Genomic DNA, 27,105 nt, shown 5'->3' on the forward strand with positions numbered 1-27,105 from the left:
AGCTAAAGATAAGCAGAGGGGACAAAAGTGAATGAAAGGATACCATACAAAACATGACATGACATGCAACTCAAAGAAATGCCTAACAATACAACTACAAGAAAGAAACACATAGGGGCAGATTTTAAAAAAGTATGCGCGTGCGTACTTTTGTTCTCACACCCGGCGCAAACAAGAGTACGCCGGATTTTAATAGATACGCACGTATCTTTTAAAATCCTGGGTCAGCGCGCGCAAGGCTGCGCAAAATTGGCAGCCTGAGCGCGCCGAGCCGCGCAGCCTGCCTCCGTTCCCTCCGAGGCTGCTCCGAAATCAGAGCGGACTCGGAGGGAACTTTCCTTCCGCCTCCCCCCACCTTCCCCTACCTAACCCACCCCTACCTTTATTATAAAAGTTACGCCTGCCTGAGGCCAGCTGCTGGCGCACGATTCCCCGGCCCGGGAGCAGTTTCGGAGGCCTCGGACACGCCCTCGAAACGCCCCCAGGCCGGAACCACGCCCGCGGCCCTGCCCCTGGAACGCCCCCAGATGATGCGCCGGCCGTGACACGCCCTGACACGCCCCCCCTGGAAAGCCCCGGGACTTACAGGCGTCCCAGGGCTTGCGCACGCCACCGAGCCTATACAACATAGGCTCGGCACGCGCAGGGGGTGGAAGGGGCAGCTTTTCGGGGGTTACGGGCGTATCCCTTTGAAAATCTGCCCCATATTGTGGCATGTACTTTCAATGAAAACAGTGCATGGCTAACTGGAAAAGATCTCTTGGCCCAATACCAAGTGACAGTGGTGAAAGCAGAAATTCCAGTCAAGTCCTGAAGACTGAGAAGGTTAAATAATTTAATGAAAAAGTAACATTGGCTTATGGCAATTAGATCATAAAAGAGGAGACTGCCTGAAATCTCTCCCTCTCTCATAGCATGGGCAGCATTTTACTCCTGGAGGAAGGTCACAGCCTAGATGAAAGAGACAGTAAGAAGCAATCAGGTTGGACTAGTGGATGCACCGCCTAATAGCACGGCAAGAAGAAAATGAGAGGTAAGGTTTTTATTGTTTTTATCCCGGTCCATTTCACTGTTTTGTACTTTGTCAAAGAAAATGAGGGGGAAAACACAACTGCTAGTGCTTTGGTGAGAAGTTCCATAAAAACTATATATGCCTCCAAGAAAGTTTTGATTAAAGGCAAATCCTTCACAATCCAGAGAGCACATACTCAATCAGTATTTGAAGAGGAAAAGCTCCAGGGAGCAGCAGGAACTAAACAATCCTGATAAGGTTTCTGTGACTTTCCAGCAAACAGTAATTTGTTCTTTTATATTTCTTCAATGAAAAGTCATGCATTGTGGTCTCAAACCTTTAAATCAAATGACTGGCTGGGCACCATGCATACAAGTTTCATCCCATTCTATAAAATATTGACTTTGCAGATTCATTCATTTTCTACCCCAATAATTGATTTTTTTTCTGTAAAAGGCTGGCAAGTTATAGCCCTATTAGGGCATTCTGCATGGATAATTCAATTAGGATTTAGAGTTAAAAAAAAAAAGAAAAAAGAAAAAGAAACTTCAAAGATCATTTGTAGTTCTAAGCAAAACATGAGTTTTTTTTTTTTCAGTTAAAGTTTTCTCATCATTTTCACACTAGCATGATTTTCTAGCTGGTATTAATTTGTTAATTCATTTTTTTTATTGGTAGTTTGCAAAACAGAAGAACTTAGTTCATATTTAATATACGTAAATCGGGCTGGCTCAGTGGTAGGGGGTCCCCAATTCCTTTCTCCTCCTGGGTTGGCAGGGGTGGCACTGTTCACAGCCCCCTGGGGAAGGAGACCTGCTCATTGCTGAAGGAAGGGTGGGACCCAGTGGGTTCCAGATGGAGCCTTGGTGTATGGTTCCCAGCTGAGGATCGTCACTGTAATGACCAGATGAGGTATTTGGCAGGGGGGGGGGGGGGGGGGGTGGTGAATACAACATAAGGGAAAAATCCCTCTGAATGAAAGCTCACAACATCAAATTCCAGCTTTCATTTTGACTGAACTGGAAGTACAAAAAGAGGAAACTGCCCAGGTTAAAAACAAAAATGTAAATCAATACTTTTTGCAGCTTAGACCACACTTTAAACTGATAATGTATACAAAATATCCTGAGCAACTGCAGGTGTCCCTGAGGGAACCATGGTCGGTGGCCCTCACTGAAAATGGTTGCTGTGATGACTGGATTAAAAATAGAAGAGGTTTAAATCTTTCTCCCCCCCCCCCCCCCCCCAAAAAAAAAGCTCTTTGTTCAGGAAGGCTCATGGCCTTTGTACAGGTCTGATCCGATCTCAGCTGGAAGCTCAAAGGAGCAGGAGGAGCTCTGCAGGGACAACACAATTCATCATCTTCTTACAGCTGTAGGGAGTACGCCTTAAACACTGCCTCTTCGCTTATGAAAGAGGAATGTTGGCAGACCTCCAAATATGTGCACTGAGTTTGGGTGCCGTACGAGAGGCTCTGAGTTGGGGGGGGGAGGGGAATGTTTTATAGATCTGATGTAATGCTACTAAAGGACCACTGGATGGCATTTTATATGAGCAAGCAATGTCTTTTAATGTGATATGGGGGAAATAGTGCGGATGTTCCCTTAAAGATTTGGGCTGTTATGATTGGGTGATTAAGGTAATGGGAGCTATGACGACGACAACTTTTGGTAGGTTTTTGCCCTTTGGTTCTTGTCCTTTTCACAGAAGGGTGGGAAATAGGGACCTCCAGAGATGTGACCAGCTGAAGTAGCCAGCCTGCAGGCTGGAAGGCTTAGGGGCCCTCCTGGTGGGAGAGGGACCCTGTAGGGAGCTCTTCATCTTAAAGGGAGAGGCATGAGGCTGTGAAGGAGGAGTGGGATTTTTCTGGTGTTACCAACTGTCCAGTTTTGGACCAGACAGTCAGGTTTTTCAGCTAAGCTGGTACAGTGTCCTGACCAGACACTGAAAATCAGGATTTTGCAAGAGGCTCCTCTTTCCCACAGCTTCCTGATTATAGGGAAAGACAGAGCCGAGAGCCGCCCACTTGCCTCCTTTCCTGTGTTGTGACTGGATGGAATGGGGGAGAGGAGGCGGGGCACGGCATAGACCTCAGTTTCCAGTAGCTCCACAGATCTCCTACAGCAATGGCTCCCTCACTGAGGGCTGGGCCAAGACCCGAGAGAGGGGCTGCGGTGAGTCAGCTGAGTGAATCAGGAACAGAGGAGGGGGAAGATGGAGAAAGGTCAGAGTCACGGGGTGAGGAAAGGGGGAGAGACAGAGGGGACACAAAGGAAAGGGGAGGGAAAGGAAGATAGACACATGGGGAGTAAGGGAGGAAAGAGACACGGGGGTATGGAAGGAAGATCACAGGGAAGGGGAGAGTCACAATGGGAGCATGAGGGAAGGTGGGAGACATAGATGGGGGAAGGAAAGGAAGAGACAGATAGACACAAAGGAGAGAGGGAGACATAGGAGGAAATGAAATAGATAAAGAAGAAGGCATGGGGAGGAGAGGGAGACAGGAGGAAAGAAGGAGGGAGAGACAGACAAGAGCATGGGAAGGGAGAGGACTAGAGACAGGAGGGCAGCACAAGAGAGGCATGCACAGAGGAGGGGGAGGGCATATTGAGAGAGAGGTGGCACAAGGGAGACAGACGAAAAGCTGGGAAGGTTTTAAGGAAAGGGAGAGCGAACCACCTGTGTCTGAAGTAGGAGGCTGTGTGTTTGGGAGTGTGTGTGTGTGTGTGTATAAGAGATGAGGCTATGTGTTTATGGGGGAAGTATGGAGGTGGGTGTGTACTAGAAAGGCTTTAGTTATGGTAGAGAGCAAAACTGCATTACAGAGGCTGATGTGGTTATGAGGATAGTTGAAATAACATTTTATAAAACAAAGAGTATTGAGGGGGTGCTTGAAAGCCAAGTAATGAGTGGATCGACAACTCCCCCCCCCCCCCCCCAAAGCATGAAGTTTGAAGTTCAGTGGGGTGTCCAGCTATGGTCCATGGAAAAGTTGGCCACCCTAGTTTTTTCCTCCTGTCAAGGAATTAACCAGGAGGCGGAATGCAGAAGAGGCTATCCCGCCCTCTGAGGAAATGATGCTAGGGATTTGAAAAGTATTGCTGGCATGCAGTGGTCCAGGGAACCTGCACTGGGAGGGTGGGGGTGTGAAAACTGGAGGGAAAGACCACAGAAGTGTGAATGGATCATGAAAATGAGAAGTTGCATTTTGTCCCCATTGGATGACAGTTTTGATATGGATATACTATAGAGTGTGTGAACCCCATCCCCTAAACAGGGTTGGGACTGTAGAGTTCAGACTGCCCCTTAAGGCTGGTACTTGGTAAAAGCAGTTATGTGAGAAAAGAGATAAGGGGAAGGAGGGTACTACTATGTTTCCAGAAGTCAGTTAAGTTATTTGTGATTATGCTTGTTGAAAGCCCATGAATTTCTGTGCATACAGTGAGTACTTTTGTAACCTGCTTCACATCCATGTAAATAGTTTCTGGCTGGTTCATCCAGAAAATAAAGCTAATGGTTTGGAAGTTTGAAACTTGGTGTCTGCTATACCTTTTTAGCCAGCCCTGGGGGGAGTTCATGGAGGTGATTTGATGGATATCCTCCCTGTCCAGTCAGTCAAATACCGGTAAGAGAATGGAGTCATACACTACTCCTATTGTTTCTACTTCACCATCTGCATGACTAAATTTTAGAACCCATCAAACACATTTGGAAGAGATGACTCAAACAATAGAGAAACTCTTTTCATCATTTTATGCAGCCCATCAGGTTACAGGAAGTTATTCAGAAACTTATTAAAAAAAAAAAAGAAAAGAAAAGCCTGTAGGAACAGAAGAATATTTTTTTTAACAAAGAAATATTCAAAAATATATTCAAGTGCAGAAAAGGGTCAGTTTAAGAATCAATCTACTGCTGCCACATCATTTCAGAAGGAATTTACATTAACTTATATACCGCAGAAGTTGAAAGTTTAATACAACAGCATGTACCAATCTCCTAAACCCAATATCATGTTTGATTCTACATCATTTTGATACATTTTTTCCCTTTTTGAAATAAAAGAAGGATTAAAAAACATCTTTGCAAACTGTTTTAAAATGCCCACGCAGTCAATGAAGGTTGTACTTTGTAACAAGGAAGGAAAGTGCACTAAATCAGAGAGCTGAACATTTGCACATTGAAAGAAAGAAAAAACACTCTTAAAGAGAGATTAAATACACAAAGAACAATAATAAGAAAGAAACCTCCTGTGAAAGCACAGGGCTGCTAGTAATTTTACAAGAGAAGAAACAGATTAGACAAACTGCTTGATCTACAGGCTACATTAGGAGTGTATAGTACTCACAAAGAATATACCGAAATTCAATTCTAAATTACAGCACGTGCTATTGACTTTGCTTTATAAATATAAAAAGAAAGTAAGACACGGAAGGGAAATTAATGTCACAAAGAATAATGTTCAATTCCTTTATGCTGAATGGCACTATTAAATCAAATGAAATCTTTTATTACTTATACTTCAAATCTTTGTTTTCTTTTTCAGACATCTACAAGAAATTCAACACTAAATGCAAATGAAAGAGCAGAACAACTTGACTGTAGAGGATTCAGTTGTACCATACTGAGGGTAATTTTCAAAAGCCTTTTACGTGGGTACACTGGCTGTCTGAAAATTGCCCATCCTCTCTATGAGTAAAAAGATATGCATTTTTTTCTCAATGTACGTACTTTTACCAGCATTGAGTGGAGGTGTTCCTGGGAGTGAGGATAGGGTAGGGAAAGCTACAGTGCATGTAGTTTTACGTTTTCAAAGCTTCGTACATTGTTTGGAAGAGAAACAGTACCAACAGAATATCATATGCAGATCCCTGTGGGTACATTTTCCCTAGGCAATTCTAAAAGGAAAAGTACTACTATTACTACTCGTTTTTAATGTTCCTCAAACGAGACAGTCCCTGTTTCATGGATTTTAGGATTTAGTCAAGACAACTGCATGACAAACAAGACTCTATAGAACATCTCTCTATAAATTTAAAAGCAAGTTGCAAAAGATGGGTTTTAGATTAGATTTGAATATGGCCAGAAGAGACAGCATGACACACCAACTCAGGAAGTCTTTCTAAGCATAAAGAACTGCAAAGTGGAGAGCATTGAGTTAGCGATGGAAGAGAAGGCACAGCTAAGAGTGATTTGCCCGATGAACTGAATTCATGAGGAAGGGTGTAAGGAGGGTGAAGAAAAGAAAGCTAATATGGAGCTGCTGTTACATGGTCATAACAACATTGAAAGAAGCTAAGTTATGCAGCTTAATTCTAAATAGATTGCAGAGTAAGAATGGCTCCATGGAAGGCCATGAAGAGTAAGTTGCAGCAGTCTAAATGGTAGATGATAAGACAGTGGATGAGTGTTTTGGTAATCCATCCAGAAATGGATGGATTTTAAAGATGCTATAGAAAAACAAATGTCAACTTTCTAAATACCATCAAATTAACAGTGCTTGCTGTAGCCTGAATTTTTGTAAACAGTGAGATCTCATAAAATGTGGCGGGCTCACCGTGTGAGCGCCCGGAACGCCACTTTCAAGGTAGTGCGGTGATAATTTTTCGAATACACCGTCAAAGAAATTCAAATCATCGGTCTCTCTGTTAAGATTTACAATGGGGTAATGGCAACTTGTGTCAGTTTGCTACAAGGTAAGGCAGTGAAAATTCAGTATCATAGCGTGTCACTTATCGTAGCGTATTGTAGCGGAGTATGCAGTAGGGATATGGAGCGTTGGCACTGGCCCGACACGGCTCGTGTTTCTGTCAAAAGCTTCCTCAGGGGCCGCACAATGCCACTACTACGATTCCCAGACACTGCCGCTTGGCTCTGCTACTAGGCTGCAGCTTTTCTCGGGCAAGCGGCAGTGTCTGGGAATCGTAGTAGTGGCATTGTGCGGCCCCTGAGGAAGCTTTTGACAGAAACACGAGCCGTGTCGGGCCAGTGCCAACGCTCCATATCCCTACTGCATACTCCGCTACAATACGCTACGATAAGTGACACGCTATGATACTGAATTTTCACTGCCTTACCTTGTAGCAAACTGACACAAGTTGCCATTACCCCATTGTAAATCTTAACAGAGAGACCGATGATTTGAATTTCTTTGACGGTGTATTCGAAAAATTATCACCGCACTACCTTGAAAGTGGCGTTCCGGGCGCTCACACGGTGAGCCCGCCACATTTTATGAGATCTCACTGTTTACAAAAATTCAGGCTACAGCAAGCACTGTTAATTTGATGGTATTTAGAAAGTTGACATTATAAGATTCCATCATTTGTTTTGTACAGATTTTGTTTTCTACAAATAGAAAAACAAATAGCATGCTTAGCAGTATTTTGGATGTGTGCAGAGAATCAATGATGACACCCCCGCCCCCCCCCCCCCCCCACAAGGTTACAGACTGAGAGGTGTTGGGATCCAGCATCATGAACCTTCATTTGCAACTACCAAGGTATTTTTTTACCCCATTTTACATCCCTTCCCAACTCACCTAACTGTCATTGCAGCGATAGCCCCTCAACCAGAGGCCATGAAATCATGAGTCCTAAATCTGGCCTCTAGGTGCCACCACTGCATAATGACCATGACTCCCTCTCCAAAAGGAGCTGGGAACACTGAATGCACGGCATCCCCAGCCTTGGGAGTGGAAGACCCAATTCGAGAATCAATCCCAATTTTCTGTATGGCAGCATTCAACGCTGCCACTGAGCTGGACTGAAAAATATTGTTTTAACTAACAAACATAAACCTGTTATGCTTAATTTCTATTACTTCTCTTTGTTACAAGAAGGAACAAATCTGAAAGTAGCAGCAGTGGTTTTATCAAAAAGGTAATAGATAATATTCACAAGATAGATTTTCAGAAATTTGGCCTGGGAATCAGGTTAGTTTGCATGTTTTGGTTATACTGAAATCCAAATGCAAGTATTAGAAGACAATGGAAATTTTGAAACTTCATCAATCCTTTCAACAACCACTAGTGTTTGCATTAAAAACAGCTGTTAACATAAGATATTTTAGTGCATTTAATGTGGTGTTCTCCAAGTGATCAACATTTTGAAATGACAATGAGATGAGGATATTTCTCTTGTGGACAATGATCTGTTTGTCTATTTATTTATTTAGATTTATATTCCGCTTTTCACACTTTTTCAGTGCTTCAAAGTGGATTTACATTTAGGTACTGTAGGTATTTCCCTATCCCCAGACGGCTTATAATCTAAGGCCTAGATTTTCTAACCTACCGCGGCATCAGGAATCGCGTGGTACAGGGGGTGAAGTGGGGGGCGGGCCTGCGATCGCTGCCGGCTTTCGCACCCAATAGCGCCATCATAAAAGGTGGTGCTACTGGGTGTGAAATAGGCAGCAAAAAGGCTCCTTACCTTTTCACCATCCACGCTGACTTTGCGGCATCCGCCCTGGTGCTGCCCCCAACTCCTGTTCCGGTCTTGACACCGCCCCTTTTTAGTGATCGCACGCGAAAAGTCCCTTATCACGTGCAATCGCTTTGAAAAATGACCCCCTTAGTTTGTACCTGAGGCAATGGAGGGTAAAGTGACTTGCCCAAGGTCACAAGGAGCGACAGCAGGACTTGAACCCTGGTCTCCTGGTTCATAGCCCACTGCTCTAGCCACTAGTATGGGTTCTAATAGTTGCATGAGTGGCAACATTTTTTCCGCCACTTGAAGTATATCTGTTAACTATTGAATAATTAATAATGAAACTGAAAAAAACATTTAAAGGCAATGTCAAAGTCATCAAGCCCTATTCCTGCTTAATATTTTATTTGTATTTATTTACAATACTTATAATCTGCCATCTTACCAGACAATAAATAGCATGGATTGCCATCCACAAGGGATTTACAGTCCTTCATTATTTTGCGATATGCCGGTATATTTAGCAGGAATAGGGCTTGATAAATTTGGCATTGCCTTTAAATGCTTTTCAGTTTCAGTATTAATTATTCTATAGTTTACAGATATACTTCAAGTGGCGAAAAAAATGTTGACATTCATGGCAATGCTGACTCATGTAACTATTAGAACCCATGTTCTCACTTGCTAACATATGCTACCAGGATCAAAAACCATATGGCCGATTAAAACTAACAGTGTTTGGACTACAAGCAAAACTAACAAGAAACCAACAAAAACTCAACATTTAAAATTACAGATGGAGGCTACTGTAAAGTCCCAACACTTCACTAAGGTTCACTGTGAATTTTTACTCATTGCACACTGAACACCTCACATTTTGTTACTTTTAAAATGCTGGTGATAAATTAATGCTCAAGTGAACTTTGGTGAATTTTTCCATCCAGATCCACTAGAAAGCAATCAAGATATGTGGACATGAAATGTCAAGAGTTAATGCCTTCAATGAATTTATTGCACACTGTTTACAACAACTGTTCTGTACAGAGCAAAGGACTCCAGTTTTTAAAACTATCACCCAGATGTTTACACAAAAGTTTACTACAGTTTGAAATGAGAAAAGGTCTACAATAGTAGAATATCTGTGATAATGATTAATCAAATAAGCCATACAAAAGCCTGAAGAAAAGTAATGAATTCAGAAGTGCGGCACTAGCCCCAAGACAATAAAACCCAATATGCATGAGCAAACTCAGTGTACAAAAGATTTCAGCAAATCTGACAGAATAAAGAACTGATGATTAACTATGATGAATGTAAAAAAAAAACAAAAAAAAAAAAAAAACTTTCCTGAAAGTTAATACCCAAATTCAACTAAAAAAGATTTCTTACGATCAATATGAATATTGTACTTTAAAACTGAGGTTTAGGGGAGATGGTCAGTGCAACAACCTGGTAACCTAACGTCAAGAGTGTGAGAACTTCCAGAAGGGCAGTTGGGTTAGTCTGTAGCAGCTAAAATGACAAAGAAGCTGAAGCCACCTTATAGATGCATCTGACAAAGCAGACATGTCCTCAAAAGCTCATACCTCAATAAAACAGTCTATAAGGTACCACTAGCATCTGTCATTTTTGAGGTCAAGAGGGAAAGCTACCAAAGAAATCCAGTCCAATACCCGTAGGCAGTAGAGGATCAAGCTCGCCAACAAAAGCCCTACGGTCTGTGCAACCGATGCAAGCTTGACTTGCTAAGGATTTTCTTTCCATTGTATAATCAGGAAATCATCTTAATATGTCAAACACTGCTTCTTAGGGGTTCTTAACTTTTATGGTTAGATTTAAGAAGATAATTCCCAATAAATCTGCTAAATAGAACACATGAGACAGTACTGGGTTAAATAAGGAAAAAAATCTCGTCCCTAACTTGACAGCGAGTAGCCATAGGTTTGTCATTGAATCCACATGGCAGGGTCTCTTTTCTATAGAATCTGTCCCCTATATTTAAATCTCTCTACTGATTCTCCACATCCTCCTGTTCCTTACTTCATTTCCCAGTTAATTCACTAGTTTATAAGATTAAACAAAACTTCCTTAATATGAATAATCACTTGCAACCAGTTCATATAGGGTCGGCGGGGTTACGCACGCCGGGCCTATTTTATAAAGGCCCGGTGACGTGCGCAAAGCCCCAGATCTCGGGTAAGTCCTGAGGCTTGCAAAAGGGGGCGGGTGGGGTGGTCTGGGGGCGGAGCAGGAGCGGGGCCAGAGGCCTCCAACGTAGCGGCCATTGCTATGTTGGAGGATCATGTGCCGGCAGGCTGCCAGCGCGCACAAAAGGTAAGACCAAGGTCGAGGGGGGGTTAGAGTAAGGCTGGGGGGGGAAGGGGTAGGAAGGTCAGGCTAGGGGGAAGGCAGCACGGCTCGCGCACGCAAGGTGCACAATTGTGCATCCCCTTGCGTGTGCTGACCCCCGATTTTATAACTTGCACGCGCAAGTTATAAAATCAGGCGTACACCCTTTTAAAATCTATCCCATAATGAAGCACCCATTTTACAATGCCACAAATATTGCTACATTACTAAGCACACCATCTCAAGCTACTTGGCAACTCTTATTTTGACAATGTGAGCAAACCTAATAATTGCAATTTAAACTATTACTATTTTCATGTCTCAAAAGAATAGCATTACTAAGCAGGGAAATCTATTCCAATTATATTTTATTTTCTATTTAGATGATCTTATAAATTGATTAGTGTTTTAATTCCTCCTCAAATATATGCAAGATAGATTATTTGTTCAAGACTCATAATCAATTGAATGCACATGGGGAACAATTACTAATGGCTTATGATTTCCAAAATCATAGGAAGCAAATCTTACACCAGTATAGGAGCTACAACTAAATGCTGCATGATATACAACCTTTTAATTTTAAAGACCACTTGCGAAGTTATGTTCTGGCAAGGTCTCTGCATCCGGCTAATGAAGCTCGATTATATTTAACTTTATCTCAGCATAAAGAAGTATGCAGCCAATAAATTACAATGTCCAGAAGTTGACTTGACATAAACCACATAAAAATGTTTTATGTTGGAAGAAGATGCTAAACACAGACAGGCCGATACTGTAAAAAATGTGGGATAGCCGGCGCTCCGTGTTGAGCGCCGGCTCTCCCGACGCGCGCCCAGGCACATCTCTTGGGCGCGCAATTCACTATTTGAATGAAGTATCGCACTAATAAGAAGGCACCAGGGACAACAGCGCATCCCTAGTGCCTCCTTATTAATGAAGAGGTGGCTGTCAGTGGGTCCCGACAACCAACGCTCTATTTTATCAGCATCGGTTTCCGAACCTGTTGAAAACGGATGTCGGTAAAATTGAGCATCCATTTTTCTAACCTGCTGACCAGCGAGCAGATTTGTATTTATTTATTTATTTAGTTTTAGTTTTGGTTCCTGCGACTTAACATCGCTAGGATATTAAGTTGGAGGATATACAGAAAAGCAGTATTTTCTGCCTTTCTGTTCACTTTTTCAGGTTGCTTAGAATGTAATGCCTGCCCTTGGGCAGGTGTTCATTTCTGAGAGTAATATGTGCGGCTTGGCTGCACATTTTACTTCCAGTATCCCGGTGCAACTAACTAATAAGCACATCAACACGCATTTACATGTGATGAGCACTATTAGTCTTCGGGGGTTGGCTGCGTGTTTTCGAAGCGCTCTTACCCTTACAGCATAAGGGGTAATAGACGCAGGTCAGAACGCATGGGCAATCGCGTGATAAACGGTGGGCTCGGCAGAGCGCACCTTTCCGTATTGGCCTGAGACTGAAGTAAAACATGTGCTTCCCCAAAGAGGAATCCCTGTTTTGCACCTGCTGTATCAGGGACTGCATCGACATACAAAGCAAAGATTTTAACTGGGTGTTCCCAGCTAAGAAAGGGCATAGTTTGATAACAGCTAAAAGCAGCTTACACAAAGTCAGCCAGAAAGCGTCTTACAATGTTAAAGTGAAGGGTCAAAATGACCTTAAAAGAAACAGAACTGAAAATACACAGTAAATACCTTTGAAGCTTGGCCTCAAAGATAAGTCAGGTTGATGAGAAGTAACCTGGAAGGAACATGCATTAAGGTATAATTAAGATACAGTAGCACACATGAAAAGCAATAGCTAATCGCAAAATGAGACACATAATTATCAAGATAATTATAGAAAGACATCCCATTTAATTTCTTGGTTTAAACCAGCTGAATGAAGAGATTGTAGAGTATAAATCCATCGTTGTTCGCGTTGCAGGACGAAACATGAAAAGTCTCTGTCGTGGGCAGACTGTGAACATAGTTCAATAGTAAAAAAAAAAGCGAAGGTCTTCAATAGAGTGAGTGACTGATACCCAATGTTCCACTAAGGAAGATTCAAGATGACTGTGGCGAATGCAAATACAGTGCTCTAATATCCTGGTTTTAAGCATGCACAGTGTTTTCCCAATAAAAAGCTTCAGGCATGGGCAGACAATCACATAAATGAGACCACCAGAAGTGCAAGATGAAAAAAAACAAAGCGGGGATTTACACTGAGTGATTAGATGAACAAAAACAGAAAGGGATAGAGAAAGGGAACTGTGATGCAGTGCGCCCCTGTTTTCCCCCCTCTTTTTGCCTGTGTAGAACCGGGCTAGATCCCACGGAGAGAGTGCTCTCTGGGAGGGACCCTGCTGGACAGGGAGAGTCCTGAGGCGGGACCAGCTGGGGCAGGATAAGTTTGTGAGCCCAGCTGGGATCAGAGGGCCCCTCATAACTCCAGGAGGAGGAGCTCCTGGCCCTCTCTAAGAAGTATTGTGAGTATTAAAGGCACACTATCCTGAGGGAAGGCAGTCTGCTAATCTGTATGTAAGCTGATACTGCAAGAATACTGCAAAGATAGGCAGTGATTGTCAGCATCTGATGCCTGTTAGCGTGAATAAAAATGAACAGTGCATTAGAAAAAGGCTGGCGTCAGCATGGTTTACTGCTCCAGCCCAGAAGATATGCTTGGCCATCCTCACAGGCACACGCTTTGCAATGACCACATGGGTGAGTTATGCAAGGACCGAGGACTGTATTCAGAGGAAATCAGAATGTCTCGTAAATTACGGGCACGTTTGAAATTATGTTCATGGCGGAGACTTTTCATGTTTCTTCCTGCCATGCGAACAATGATGGATTTTTACTCTACAATATCTTCATTCAGATGGTTTAAACCAAGAGATTGAATGGGATATGTCCTTCTATAATGATGATAGCTATATGACACTTTTTGCGATTAGCTATTGCTTTTCATGTGTGCTACTGTATCGTAATTGTACCTTAATGCATGTTCTTCTAGGTTCTTTCTCATCAACCTGACTTATCTTTGGCACCAAGCTTCAATGGTATTTACTGTGTATTTTCAGTTCTGTTTCTTTTAAGGTCATTTTGAACCTTCGTTTTAACATTGTAAGATGCTTTTTGGCTGATTTTGTGTGTAAGCTGTTTTTTGCTGTTATCGAACTATGACCTTTCTTAGCTATGAACATCCAGTTAAAACGTTTACTCTGTGTATTGTTTGTTGATGCAATCCTCCCTGATGCAGCAGTTGCGAGGCAGGGATTTCGTGTCGGGGAACATAATTCTGCGATTAGCATCTTGTTTCAACATAAAAAAAAACTTTTATATGATTTATGTTGAATCACCTGACATCATAATTCGTTGGCTAACATCTCTATTTCCTGATATTGATTGCCCGGGGTGTTCAGGATCACACTGACTATTTTATCTTTTTTGTCTACCATGAGTTTGGGTAAAGATTAGGATTGGGCCTTTTCTAGCTTGGCCCCCACAACTTTAGAACTTTGTCCCTTTTGAAGCCAGATTTGAAACAAATCTTTTAGCTTTTAGATGATCTGTTACAAGCTGGCTCTTTCATATGGCATTTGCTGCATGAACTTTAGTATGGTTGTTTTAAGTGTGTTATGTTTTCATTTGACGCTTGTCTTAATAATTTGATTGTATATTTGATTATTTTACTGCTGTTTTATTAGGTTTCTAATAAAATTCTTTTATATTTTCAGGAAGCATACATCTTTAATATTTTAAGTGTACGTTTGTATTGTAGATTTAATTGTACATTGAGAACATTTTGGAAAAGCAGGTAATAAAAATGTATAAACAAACAATAAACCAAATAAAATGATAACACCTTAAAGCTAACTAGAAATAACACGTAATTCTACTTAAGAACACACCCTAACATTTGAATGTTTATTAATAAAACCTATTCAAACAAACACATCTTCAAGCACTCTGGACTTGTGTCCTTTGTTTCATTCTCTCATGCTAAAACAAAAGCATGTATATCACAAGACAGCCTTTTCATGCTGCGTAATGAGGAACTTGGGTAATGAGCTGAGGGGGATGTACTATGTGAAGGGAAAAGGAAAGATTGTTGATAGCTATACAAAAAAAATAGGTTCTCACTATGCAATCTACAACAATTATAAGCCCTCTGATAACACAAACAAACCTGATCTATGACATCTAGAACTTAAAGTTATTGAATACATGCTGGCAATGGCAACCAGAAGGGAATACTAGGACCCAGGGATGGCGATTTTCAAAAGTCATTTACCCGGGTAAATAGGTTGTCTAAAAATTGCCAAATCTGAATAAAGATACAAGTACTGCAAAATATGTCAAATCCCCTACTCCAAATGTTAGGTATTAAATAGCGCTATGGTGATATGACCTTCATAATAGGCGTCATAGTGTGGTAATTCTTACCATTTTGTCACTCTGCCTTATGCTTAATCATTGGTCAGTCCATTTTTTTTATAATATTTTCCGTGTGCTAGTGCTCCGTGTATTAAAACGTTAACTTCATTAGTACAAAACTGGACAAGATATATAGATGATATTTTTTGCATTTGGCATGCGGATGAACAATGCCTTCTAGAATTTTTACAGTGGTTAAATTCACTGGATGAGAATTTGCAGTTTACTAGTTCTTATCATCGCACTGTCATCAATTTTTTGGATATTACCATTCAGCGAGTTAATGACCACTTTACTACAACATTATTCCGAAAAGAATGCGAAAAGAACACCCTCTTACATTATACAAGCTTTCATCCTCATCATTTGCGTCAGAATTTACCTATTGGTCAATTTCTCAGATTACGTAGGATTTGTAGCACAAGAAGTGAATATATACATCAAGCAGAGGTTCTTAAATTGCGGTTATTACAGCGCGGGTATCCTGTTAAATACATTAAAAGAGCATACAAAAGAGCGTATAATGCTGAACGACAATGGCTACTCTTAGATACAACAGAGATTAGAGAAGAAAAACGCATAGTGTGCACTCTGCCATACACCAGTTTAGGTACCTATATTTCTAAATTGTTACATCATTATTGGCCAGTACTTAAGACACATAGCATTTTCAAAGAGTCACCAATCATTGCCTTTAGTAGGGGCAAAAATGTGGGCGATCTGGTAATGCATTCTTTTCTTTCACCTACCATCACCATTAATGCGAATGAAAATAAAGGACATTGGCCATGTAAGCATTGTTCAGTATGCGATCAAGTGATTGAAGGGGAACAGTGGATTGATAAAGATGGACATCAACATAGTGCACGGCAATATTCTTCATGTGAAACCTCAAGAGTGATATACATTGTGGTGTGCCCTTGTAACCTTTATTATATAGGGCACACTAAACGCCAGATACGTGTTCGGTTAACCGAACATCGGAGTTGTATTTCCACAGGAAAAATCCTTGCCCCAATGGTAGCCCACTGCCTTGAATATCGTCATACTTTTCAACAACTACGATGGCGAGTGCTGGAAGTGGTTTCAGAGAATGTACGAGGAGGTGATCCTAATTTTTTATTAAATTTAAGAGAGCAACAGTGGATCTTTCGCATGCATACGGTCATACCACTAGGACTTAATGCTATGATTGAATGGTATTCACTTTAACACCAGAAGTGACGTAAGTTGTACGTGAGGGGGCTTTAAAAAGGAGGCGGGAAATTCAATAAACCGGAAAAGATGCACAAAAAACGCTGGGAGCCATGATGAGCCTGATATGAGTGAGTAGCTAATACACGTTTGACCTTAAGTATAGTATGTTTTAGTTTTGTTGTTAAAACATTTTTTTGCGGCGTAGATTCTTGCCCTTGAGGAAGGACAACGCACGTCCGAAACCCTGTACAGTGTCGGGCACAGACACCGGAGAAGCGATGTGAGATTGGTCGCATTGCTACGGACCATCTGTGAGGAGAGTCTCGGGCTAATAACATGCAAAGAAATTACATCTAAGTCAAGATAAGTATCAACAAAAAGACTGCAAGTTTTGTACTAATGAAGTTAACGTTTTAATACACGGAGCACTAGCACACGGAAAATATTATAAAAAATGGACTGACCAATGATTAAGCATAAGGCAGAGTGACAAAATGGTAAGAATTACCACACTATGACGCCTATTATGAAGGTCATATCACCATAGCGCTATTTAATACCTAACATTTGGAGTAGGGGATTTGACATATTTTGCAGTTATTATAATTGATCCCTATCTCATTTCACAACGTAGAGGTCGATGACCGGGGGATATTGGTAAAGATACAAGTATCCATAGGGAACAATAATGCACATACATTTACCCATGTGAAAAGCAGGAACAATTAGATTGGGAAAGTAACAATGTGTATAGTTTTGTATTTTCAAAACTACCCAAGTTTTTGTAGAGGAAAAGTGCCCACAGAAAAAGCTGGTGCAAATCTTTGTGGGAACTTTTCCCTAAGAAATTTGCAAAGGGAAAGCTCATGCCTACATTCCCTTTGAGAAATGGTGCCCCCTTAATATACTGCACCATAGCATATTCTGGGAACACCTTCCATTCATTGCTGCTTGCTCAACTTAGTTTATATTGGTTTATTTATACAGGACATTATATTTAAGGTATAAGTTTTCTTTCCTGTGCCCTGGTAGGTAGGATAGAGCTCTCAGAGACTTGCCAAAGTTATAAAGTATTGATACTACTACTATTATTATAATACTTATTTTAATACCACTGCTGAATGTACACAACACTGTGCAACGGTGATAAGCATTCAGTTATGATAAGTCCATTCCAAAGAGCTTATAAACTAATTCAGTGTTTCCCAACCATTGCCATGGCACACCATGTGCCTTCAGACCTGATCAGGTGTGCCACGGAAAAGTCACCATGCCTGATATTCAGAACCAGACCAGCATCTGGGCTCTGCTACCAGCACCTCACAGCAACAAGTCACCAGCAATGGCTTTTAAAAGAAAATGCACCCATGATTACACACCTTCTCAGAAAGGAGCTCCTCTAGTAATCATGGGTGCATTTTCTTTTCAGCTAGAGCATGAGCCCCAGAGTGTGGTAGAAATGGCGCCGGTGGCCCTTTCCCTTACCATATGACAGGGCAAAGGTAGCGCCGGCGCCATTTTGGTTCCTGACACCCGACGTCACGAGTGCAGGAGATCGCTCCCGGACCCCCGCTGGACCCCCAGGGACTTTTGGCCAGTTTGGGGGGGCCTCCTGACCCCCACAAGACTTGCCAAAAGTCCAGCGGGGGTCCGGGAGCGACCTCCTGCACTCGCGCCGTATTGCCAATATTCAAAATGGCGCTGGCGCTACCTTTGCCCTGTCATATGGTAAGGGCAAAGGGCCACCGGCGCCATTTCTATTAACGCAGCCGTGGCCTAGAGCGGGAGATCGCGCCGGGACCCCCCCACTGGACCCCAGGTAATTTAAAACATTTTGGGGGGGTTCGGGATGGTGGGGGATTTGTTTTAAAGGGTCGGGGTGGGTTTTAGGGTTGTTTTGGTGTGCCGGTTTTCCCGCCCTCCCCCTCCCCCGATTTACGATTTTTTGACGATAAATCGGGGGAATTGTTATTGTATCGCGGCTCTTAACGATTTTTGACGATTTAAAATATATCTGACGATTGTTTTAAATCGTCAAAAAACGATTCACATCCCCCTACTTCTTTCCAAATCATTTATAGATATATTAAAAAGTACCAGTCCAAGTAAAGATCCCTGAGGAACTCCTGTTTACCTTTTTCCACTGTGAAAACAGACCATTTAATTCTACTCTCTGCTTCCTGTCTTTTAACCAGTTTGCAATCCACAAAAGGGCATATCCTCCTATCCCATGACTTTTTAGTTTTCTTAGAAGCCTCTCATGACAACTTTGTAAAACGCCTTCTGAAAATCCAAATATATCACATCTACTGGTTCACCTTTTTCCACGTGTTTATTCACCCTTTCAAAAAATGTTGCAGATTTGTGAGACAAGAATTCCCTTGGATAAATCCATGTTGGCTGTGTCCCATTAAATCCTGTCTATCTATATGTTCTGTGATTTTATTAGTTATAATAGTTTCCACGATTTTTCTCGGCACTGAAATCAGGCTTACCGGTCTATAGTTTCCTGGATCACCTCTGGAGCTCTTTTTAAATATTGGGATTACATTGGACACCTTCCAGTCTTCAGGGCCAACAGATGATTTTAATGATAGGTTACAAATTACTTGTAATAGGTCTGAAATTTCATTTTTTAGTTCTTTTAGAACCCTGGGATGTACACCATCCAGTCCAGGTGATTTACTCTTCAGTTTGTTGATCTGGCCTACTACATCTTCCAAGTTCACTGTTATTTGGGTCAGTTCATTTGAATCATCACCCTTGAAAACAGTCTCCAGAACGGGTCGTTCCCCAACATCCTCCTCAGTAAACACCGAAGCAAAGAATTAATTTAGTATTTCTGTGATGGCCTTATCTTCCCTAAATACCCCTTTAACCCCTCAATCATCTAATGGTCCAACCGACTCCCTCGCAGGCTTCTTCGGATATATTTTTTAAAGTTTTTTTTTTATGATGTTTTGCTTCTACGGCCAACTTCTTTTCAAATACTTGTTTAGCCTGTCTTATTAATGTTTTACATTTGCCAATGCTTATGCTTTTTCCTATTTTCATCAGCTGGATCCTTTTTTCAATTTTTGAAGGAAGATCTTTTGGCTAAAATAGCCTCTTCCACCTCACCTTTTAACCATACCAGCAATCATTTGGCCTTCATTCCACTTTCTTTAATGCGTGGAATACATCTGGACTGCACTTCTAAAATGGTATTTTTAACAATGTCCACATCTGTTATACTCACTTAACCTTTGTAGCTGCACATTTCAGTTTTTTCTATTTTTCTCTTTTTCTCAAAATTTCCCTTTTAAAGTTTAGTGCTACAGCTGTGGATTTACTTATTGTCCTCCTTCCAGTCATTAATTCAAATTTTATCATGTTATAATCACTATTGTCAAGCGGCCTCACCACTGTTACCTCTCTCACAAAATCCTGTGCTCCACTACAAATTAGATCTAAAATAGCTCCCCTCTCTCGTCGGTTCCTGAACCAATTGCTCCATAAAGCTGTCATCTGTTCCATCCAGGAAGTTTATCTCTAGCATGTCCTGATGTTACATTTACTCAGACAATATTGGGGTAATTGAAATCTCCCATTATTACTGCATTACCAATTTAGTTGGTTTCCCTAATTTCTCTTAGTATTTCATCATCCATCTCACCGTTTTAGCCAGGTGTATGGTAGTATACTCCTATCTCTATACTCTTCCCCAACACACATGATTTCTAACCATAAAGATTGTATTGTGCATTTAGCCTCTTGCAGGATCCTTATCCTGTTGGACTCTATGCATCCTGAACATAAAGCCGCCCCCCCCCCCACCCCCACTCAACCACGTTGTTCCTTCCTATCATTGCAATATAGTTTGTACCCTGGTATGGCATTATACCATTGGTTATCCTCTTTCTACCATGTCTGAGATACCAATTAAGTCTATCTCATCATTCACTGATATGCACTCTAACTCTCCCATCTTACTTCTTAGACTTCTGGAATTGGCATACAGACATTTCAAAGTGTGTTTTTTGTTTATATTAATAGCCTGCTTTTCAGTTGACAGGATACTTTTGCTTTTAATGGAACCTCTTTGTTGGATGCCCTGCTTCATTAATATCCTTTAAAGATACCTCCCTCCGAACCAAGTTCTGCTGAGCGACTGTCGGCTTTCCCCTTTGTTCTAGTTTAAAAGCTGCTCTATCTCCTTTTTAAATGTTAGCACCAGCAACCTGTTTAAACCTTGGTTATGGTAGAGCCCATCCCTTTGGAAAAGACTCCTCCTTCCCAAAAAGGTTCCCCAGGTCCTTACAAAACTGGAACCCTCTTCCTTGCACCATTGTCTCATCCACACATTGAAACTCTGGAGCTCTGTTTGCCTCTGAGGATCATCGCATGGAACAGTGACATTTCTGAGAATGCTACCCTGGAGGTTCTGGATTTCAGCTTTCTACCTAAGCTGGGAACTGGTCCATTGTATTGCTTTCCTGTGTGTCTCCAATCCCTCTCTCCCCCCCCCCCCCACCCCCTTTTTTTTCATGTAGAAGAGACTGGTGGGGCTTTCAGTGTTTCCCTACCTCTTCTTTTGGCTGAGTCCTTTCCATGTCCACATTGCCTTCCCAGTGGAGACTGGTGTGCTACACAACATTTTTGTTAATGTGGGTGTGCCTTGGGCTTGAAAAGATTGGGAAACACTAATCTGAGCATATGCAAATGTTGTGACCTCTAATACTGTGAACCACAATGAATCACTAAGGGTTTCACTTTTATGGCTTTGCATATGTGGGGATGAGGGCAATTTCCTGTAGCACGCATCGTCGTGAGGTATGTGCACATTTTAGTACATGCACACCTTGCAGCTAATTTTCAAAGGGGAACTAACCAGTTAGTTACTTAACCTTTGTAGCTGCACATTTCAGTTTTTTCTATTTTTCTCTTTTTCTCAAAATTTCCCTTTTAAAGTTTAGTGCTACAGCTGTGGATTTACTTATTGTCCTCCTTCCAGTCATTAATTCAAATTTTATCATGTTATAATCACTATTGTTAAGCGGCCTCACCACTGTTACCTCTCTCACAAAATCCTGTGCTCCACTACAAATTAGATCTAAAATAACTCCCCTCTCTCGTTGGTTCCTGAACCAATTGCTCCATAAAGAGTTAGTTGCTCCATAAAGAGTTAGTTCCTCTTTGAAAAACATTTGGAAGACGTGCCCGCACCAATGGTAAAATGCTTTGCTAGTTTGCCCCTGCAGTTTCTGAGGAAGGTCGATCAGGGTTAAAGTTGTGAGTGTATGTTTGAACATCAAGGACATAGATGCTGTTTTCCTCCCCTGATCTAAGCACACCCCCCCCCCCCCCACCCCCTCTGCCTACCTACCACCAGGAACGACTCCTTAATCCAGCTAAAAGTGAGGGTATTTTGAAAGCACATATTTATTTTTAGCCATTCTGATGGGGGAACCTTTCATTCAATATGCCCCAGTAAATCTGTTTCAAATTTGCCTTCATAATGTTTTGGTGGGACATCAAATATTCCACATTAATTGAATTTTAAATAAAAATGGACCACAAGAGTGGAGGAGGGGCCTAGAGGTAGCAGCTGGCTGAGGACCAGGGAAGCCAGGGTTCAGATCCCACTTCTCCTCCTTGTGACCTTTGGCAAGTCCCTTCACCTTCCATTGCCTGAGGTAATAAACTGAGCACCATATTTACTAAGTATTTTTCCCATAGACACAAAATTGGAAAAAGGCTTTAGTAAATAACTCTGCCCCCCGTCCCACAAGCTCACCAGATTGTAAACATTTTTGGCGGTTGGCAATACCTACTGTATGAACCTAGATGTAACTCATCTTGAGCTACCAATGAAAAAGTATGAGCTGAATCTTATATATATATAAAAGATATTTAATGATATCCTCTTCTGAATTCTGAACAGTGACTCAAATGCATGTAATATAATAAATAGCTGCTGCAAAGCCTCTGCTTAGTTCACAGCTTCATGAAAGAAAACCCATGGATGCTATTTTGTTTTTCCCTATTCTTAGTGGGTTGAGAGAAGCATTAGACAAGAGCGAGCGGTTTAAACTGTAGTCACAACAGTGGAAACGGTTCCTCATAGTCATCCAGCAATAATCTGTGTTTGGACTAAGAGGTGGCCCAGCAGGAAAACAAATTAAGTTTCTTTTGCATTTGACATTATTTATTCCATTTATATGTGTTAACAGACATCAATGTACAGTATTTTGCTAGCGCTGATGGGAAGTTTTGCCAGTTTTGATGACAACTAAACTATTGTACTGTATGGGCAGTCACCTTCAACTTTTGTTTTAGTTCTGCCAGGTAGTTTGGGGGAAATGCACCCTACCCCCGCCCCCCCCCCCCCCCCCATGTTAAGCTACGCAGAACAAATTAAGCATGCATGTACTGTAGAAAATATATGGGATTCCTTCCAATTTTTTTTCTCATTACTAATCCTACAAATTTCTAAGAGATTAAACAAAAGAACAAATTGAAAATGTACATTAATACCGTCTCATAAAATGATCCTGCTATTTAATTACTATTTTATTGCATAGGATGAAAGTATTTCAAGACGAATAAAGTTTCATTTTTTAACGGATTCTGCAGGCGTAGCAAGTACATTACTACGCTTGCACTTAAATTGCACTGCGGTTGTGATTACACATAGTAAATAAATGTCCAAAACATTCCTGCCTATTTCAATTAGGTTACGGTATCCTAAAACCGTTTTAGATAAATGCGATCCAACTCTCGCTACATTGTTTGGTGCATAAACAATTTAATTTTTTTTTTCTCAAGTCATTTTGAACTAAAATAATATTGATGGTGCTAGTAATGTAAAAAAACAAAAGGAACAGAAAAAACAAACATCATAGGGGCTGAAGCAGCTAGGTCACGCCTCATTTAAACCACAGATAACTCTTTGGGAACAGGGAATACATATAACAGTGGAAACAGAAAGACAGCATCAGAGATGTCAGAACTGATAGGATTTAAATTACAAAGTCTAGGCTACTACTAAAACTATAAAGCAATTCCAAAATTACTAGTATTAAAACACAGCATGTGTATAAGGCCCAGCAACTGGTCAATTTTTCAATGTAGGCAATTGGCTGATGCTTATTTGCACATCATTCAGTTTAAAATAACGTTGTAGTTCCCATGCTGCATTTTTAATTATATTCCCAAGCTTTTCCTGACTCATTCATCAGCACTACACAAAACGTATAATACACAACCTCCACTTCTCAGCAGGCGACAGAATAACCAAGCAAATTTCTAAGCTACTAGCAAGCGCAGGCTTGTATGTGGATGTCATTGTCGGACATTTGCCCTTGTTGCAGGGATACAACTGTGATGTCAAATGAAATTACAGAACACAAAAGATTTGTTGAAAAACAGTAGTTTTGCCAAGAATATCACATGAATTTGAAAAAGGTGTAAATGCACAATAGCTCCCAGCTTCAGGGCAACAGTTACTGGGGACTCAGCAGTGCTCAGCTAGCCAACAGCATTACAGGACACACTCAAGAGCTCTATCTCTGTTCATGCAGTTCCCCAAAAGTAATTCTGCTCAGATTTTACCTATTATCATCAACCTTTGTGCAAAATTTGGCAGATCTCCATTTGAATGGTAATGCTATAAAAATCTGTGCATCTTTCCTCACATTTGTAAATTAATATTATGCAAAGAATAAAACATTTACATTCTTTTTTTTAAATCATTAATAGCACCTGGTGTCAGAGATGTGCAAAGAGGGGGGAGGGGGCAAGGGGGCGGTCCACCCTGGGTGGCATCAGGGGGAGGGATGACATTGCTACCAGCAGGAAGGTCTGGCGATGGCGCGGAACCAGGCCTCGACCAACCGAGTGTGCAGACCATGCACTTGCACGGGCGAAACACCCGGGGGAGGTGGCGAGCCGGCGGCAGCTGGAGAGACCATGGGGCCACCGGCAACCGAACAAGCAGAGAGGCTGCAAGCTGCCGGTGGGCATCGAAGAACCTCTCAGGCCCCTGCCCCCCTCCCCCGCAGCAACATAGTCATTATTGGGAGCCCGAGGCTGGAAGGGAAGGCAGAAAATCCTCGGGTGCGCATGCAACAGAGAAGCTCGTGCTATCTGCTGCATATACACTTGAGCAGGAGCAAGAACAGGGATGCTTGGGAAGGAGGAGGGGGAGAGGGACTGAGGGATTAAGTGGGAGAGTGGAACTTTGCAAACTGAAGGTAGAGCAGGAACTCAGATTGGGTGGGGGGGGGGGTTGAGGGAGAGAGCAGATGGGAGGGACAGAGAGTGGCCCCAGATGGGAGAGAAGGTATTTGGATTGGCAGTGGGGACAAGAACGAGTATTGGGGGATTGAGTGGGAGAGCAGTAATGTAGGAAATGGAGAGAGGGGAAGAGCGAGGACTGGATTATGTGGGGGTGAGGATGCCTGTGGAGGAAAGAACAAAGACTTTGGGATTGAGTTGGTGGGGGGTGCATGGCTGAAGTTTTGCCTAGGGCTCTTAATACCCTTGCACCAGCCCTGATGATTTCATCCTACCATGGCCCGAAGATACCAAGAGGCCCACAGGGCCGTGGTGAAGCTCATCCCACCTCGGCCTGAAGAGAACAGGGGGTCATGTGTGTGTGTGTGAATAACAGGGCAAATGTGTGTGAGAGCCTGTGCGTTTGTGCATGTGTGTGTGTGTCTGTCTGTGTGAGAGTCTGTGCATATGTTTTTGTGTATATAGGCTCTCATTGACGCACACACACATAATGTATCTGTGAGGGAGAGGGAGCCTGTATATGTTAGAGAGAGGGAGTGTGTGAGAGAATGAATGTGTATTTGTACGTGTGTGAGAGAAGATAAAATCTGGGTGTCTCTACCTCCTCCAATCCATTACAGTCTCAGTGTGACTGGAAATCAGAAGATCACAGGTATGGAGAATAGGAGATTTTTTAAAATCCTTATTAGTTTTAATTTTTGGGTGTAATTTGATAATTCTGTTCTCTTGGAATTTAATTTTTTGGGGAGGAATAAAACTTTTTAATTATTACATTTTTTATTCATTAGATGTTTTGAAATATGTTATTGGCATTTGGGAAATTCTGTATATTCTATTCATTAACTATTTGAAATAAGTATTCCTTTTATGAATATGATTTTACTATTAAGACTGATGTTTTACATTTCTTGATTTTATTATTTAATGCTTTTATGAAGCATGGTAATGTTTCTGTTTTTCCATTGTTGCTCTGCATGTAGAGGATGGCTTTTTGTGGGTTCCAGTTCAGTTCTTCTCAGCACATTTCTGTTTATACTTTCTGATCTCTTTATTCTGTATTTGGTCAGGGTCTGACTGTGTTCTGCTTATGTGATTCAAGGTGAGGTATTTTGTTAACATGTAATTTTTGTGAAGGGACTATAACAGCCGGTTTCCTAATAAGAGTCTTATTAGTGTTCTAGGGCCTGGTGTAATGTGTACAGTATTGTCTTTTCATAGATAAGGTTGTTAGGGTTGTTTTGGTATGGGAGGTTTACTATATTGTAATGGTATGTATTTGTATGTAATGGAACTGTATTTGTTCATGGCTTTCTGAGGGCCAAGCGCACCCCCAATACGCATTACAAAAAGTCTAATTCTATAGAGTTTCAAGTATCTTTTTTGCAGAGTTTTCTAGTTGGCACCACAGGAGTGCATGTAAATATAATATGTATGTTGTGTTATTTTTGCCTTAGCAGACTGTACTTTTGAATGTTCTTTTTCAAGTAAAATGTATTATGAATGCTTAATTTGTGTGTGTCTGTAAAGGATGTGGGGGGGTGTGAGATGGCATGTCTGCAAGGCTGTAATGTTTGCCTAGGGTACTTAATACCCTTCCCTATCCATGGGTTCTGGGGTGGGGGCGCATGTCAGTTTTTAAAAATATAGATTGCAAGATGGAGCTGGGCTTTATTTGATGGGCCTGGGACAGATACTGAATGAATCAGGGGCAGGGTGGGGGTGGGGGGGGGGAGAGCAGTGCAGTAATATTTCGCACAGGGCAGCAAAAAAAGTTAGCACCGGCCCTGCACGGAACAGTGACGTGGCAGGGGAAACCCCACCAGCAAAAGCAAGGAGCTGCAGTGGCAAAGGCCAGCGATGCCACCAGCATTACCTGGAGCCGGCAGAGCAGCAAAGAACAGGCCCAGCATTGCCGCCGGTGCTCCCGTTGCTGGCGGTAGAAGAGGCCCTGTGGTGCCGCTGCTGGCCGAAGAAGGGAGAGACTGACCCTGTGAGAGTAAATGCCAATGTATGGGGGGGTATGTGTATGAGAGGGTGTGTGTGTATGAGAGGGGGTATGTGTATGAGAGGGGGTATGTGTATGAGAGGGGGTATGTGTGTGTGTGTGTGTGTGTATGAGAGGATGCCTGTGTGTGTATGAGATGGTGAGCATATAAAAGAGTGAGTGTGTGTGCCTGTGGGTACATATGTGTGAGAGGGTGCCTGTGTGCTAGGGTGAGACAGGATTCCTGTGTGAGAGATAAAGAGGAAATGTGTATGTGTGTGTGAGAGAGATAGAGGAAACATATCTGTCTCTTTCACACACACACACACACTTAAGCTCCCTCTGTCTCTCACCAAATGTGTTTATGTTTGTATCTCTGTGTGTGTGTACCCCCAGTTCCTGACAATTTCAGGGTGACAG

At 41.9% G+C, this 27,105-nt stretch overlaps 1 protein-coding gene across 1 annotated transcript in view; it reads right to left on the reverse strand.

Annotated features, from left to right (window-relative positions):
- Positions 1-27,105, reverse strand: part of SUCLG2 (succinate-CoA ligase GDP-forming beta subunit) — a 425,371-nt gene that overhangs the window by 127,378 nt on the left and 270,888 nt on the right. The gene's annotated exons all lie outside the window — the stretch shown is intronic.

The sequence above is a fragment of the Rhinatrema bivittatum genome, chromosome 4 (genome assembly GCF_901001135.1).
Source record: "Rhinatrema bivittatum chromosome 4, aRhiBiv1.1, whole genome shotgun sequence".
NCBI lineage: Eukaryota > Metazoa > Chordata > Amphibia > Gymnophiona > Rhinatrematidae > Rhinatrema > Rhinatrema bivittatum.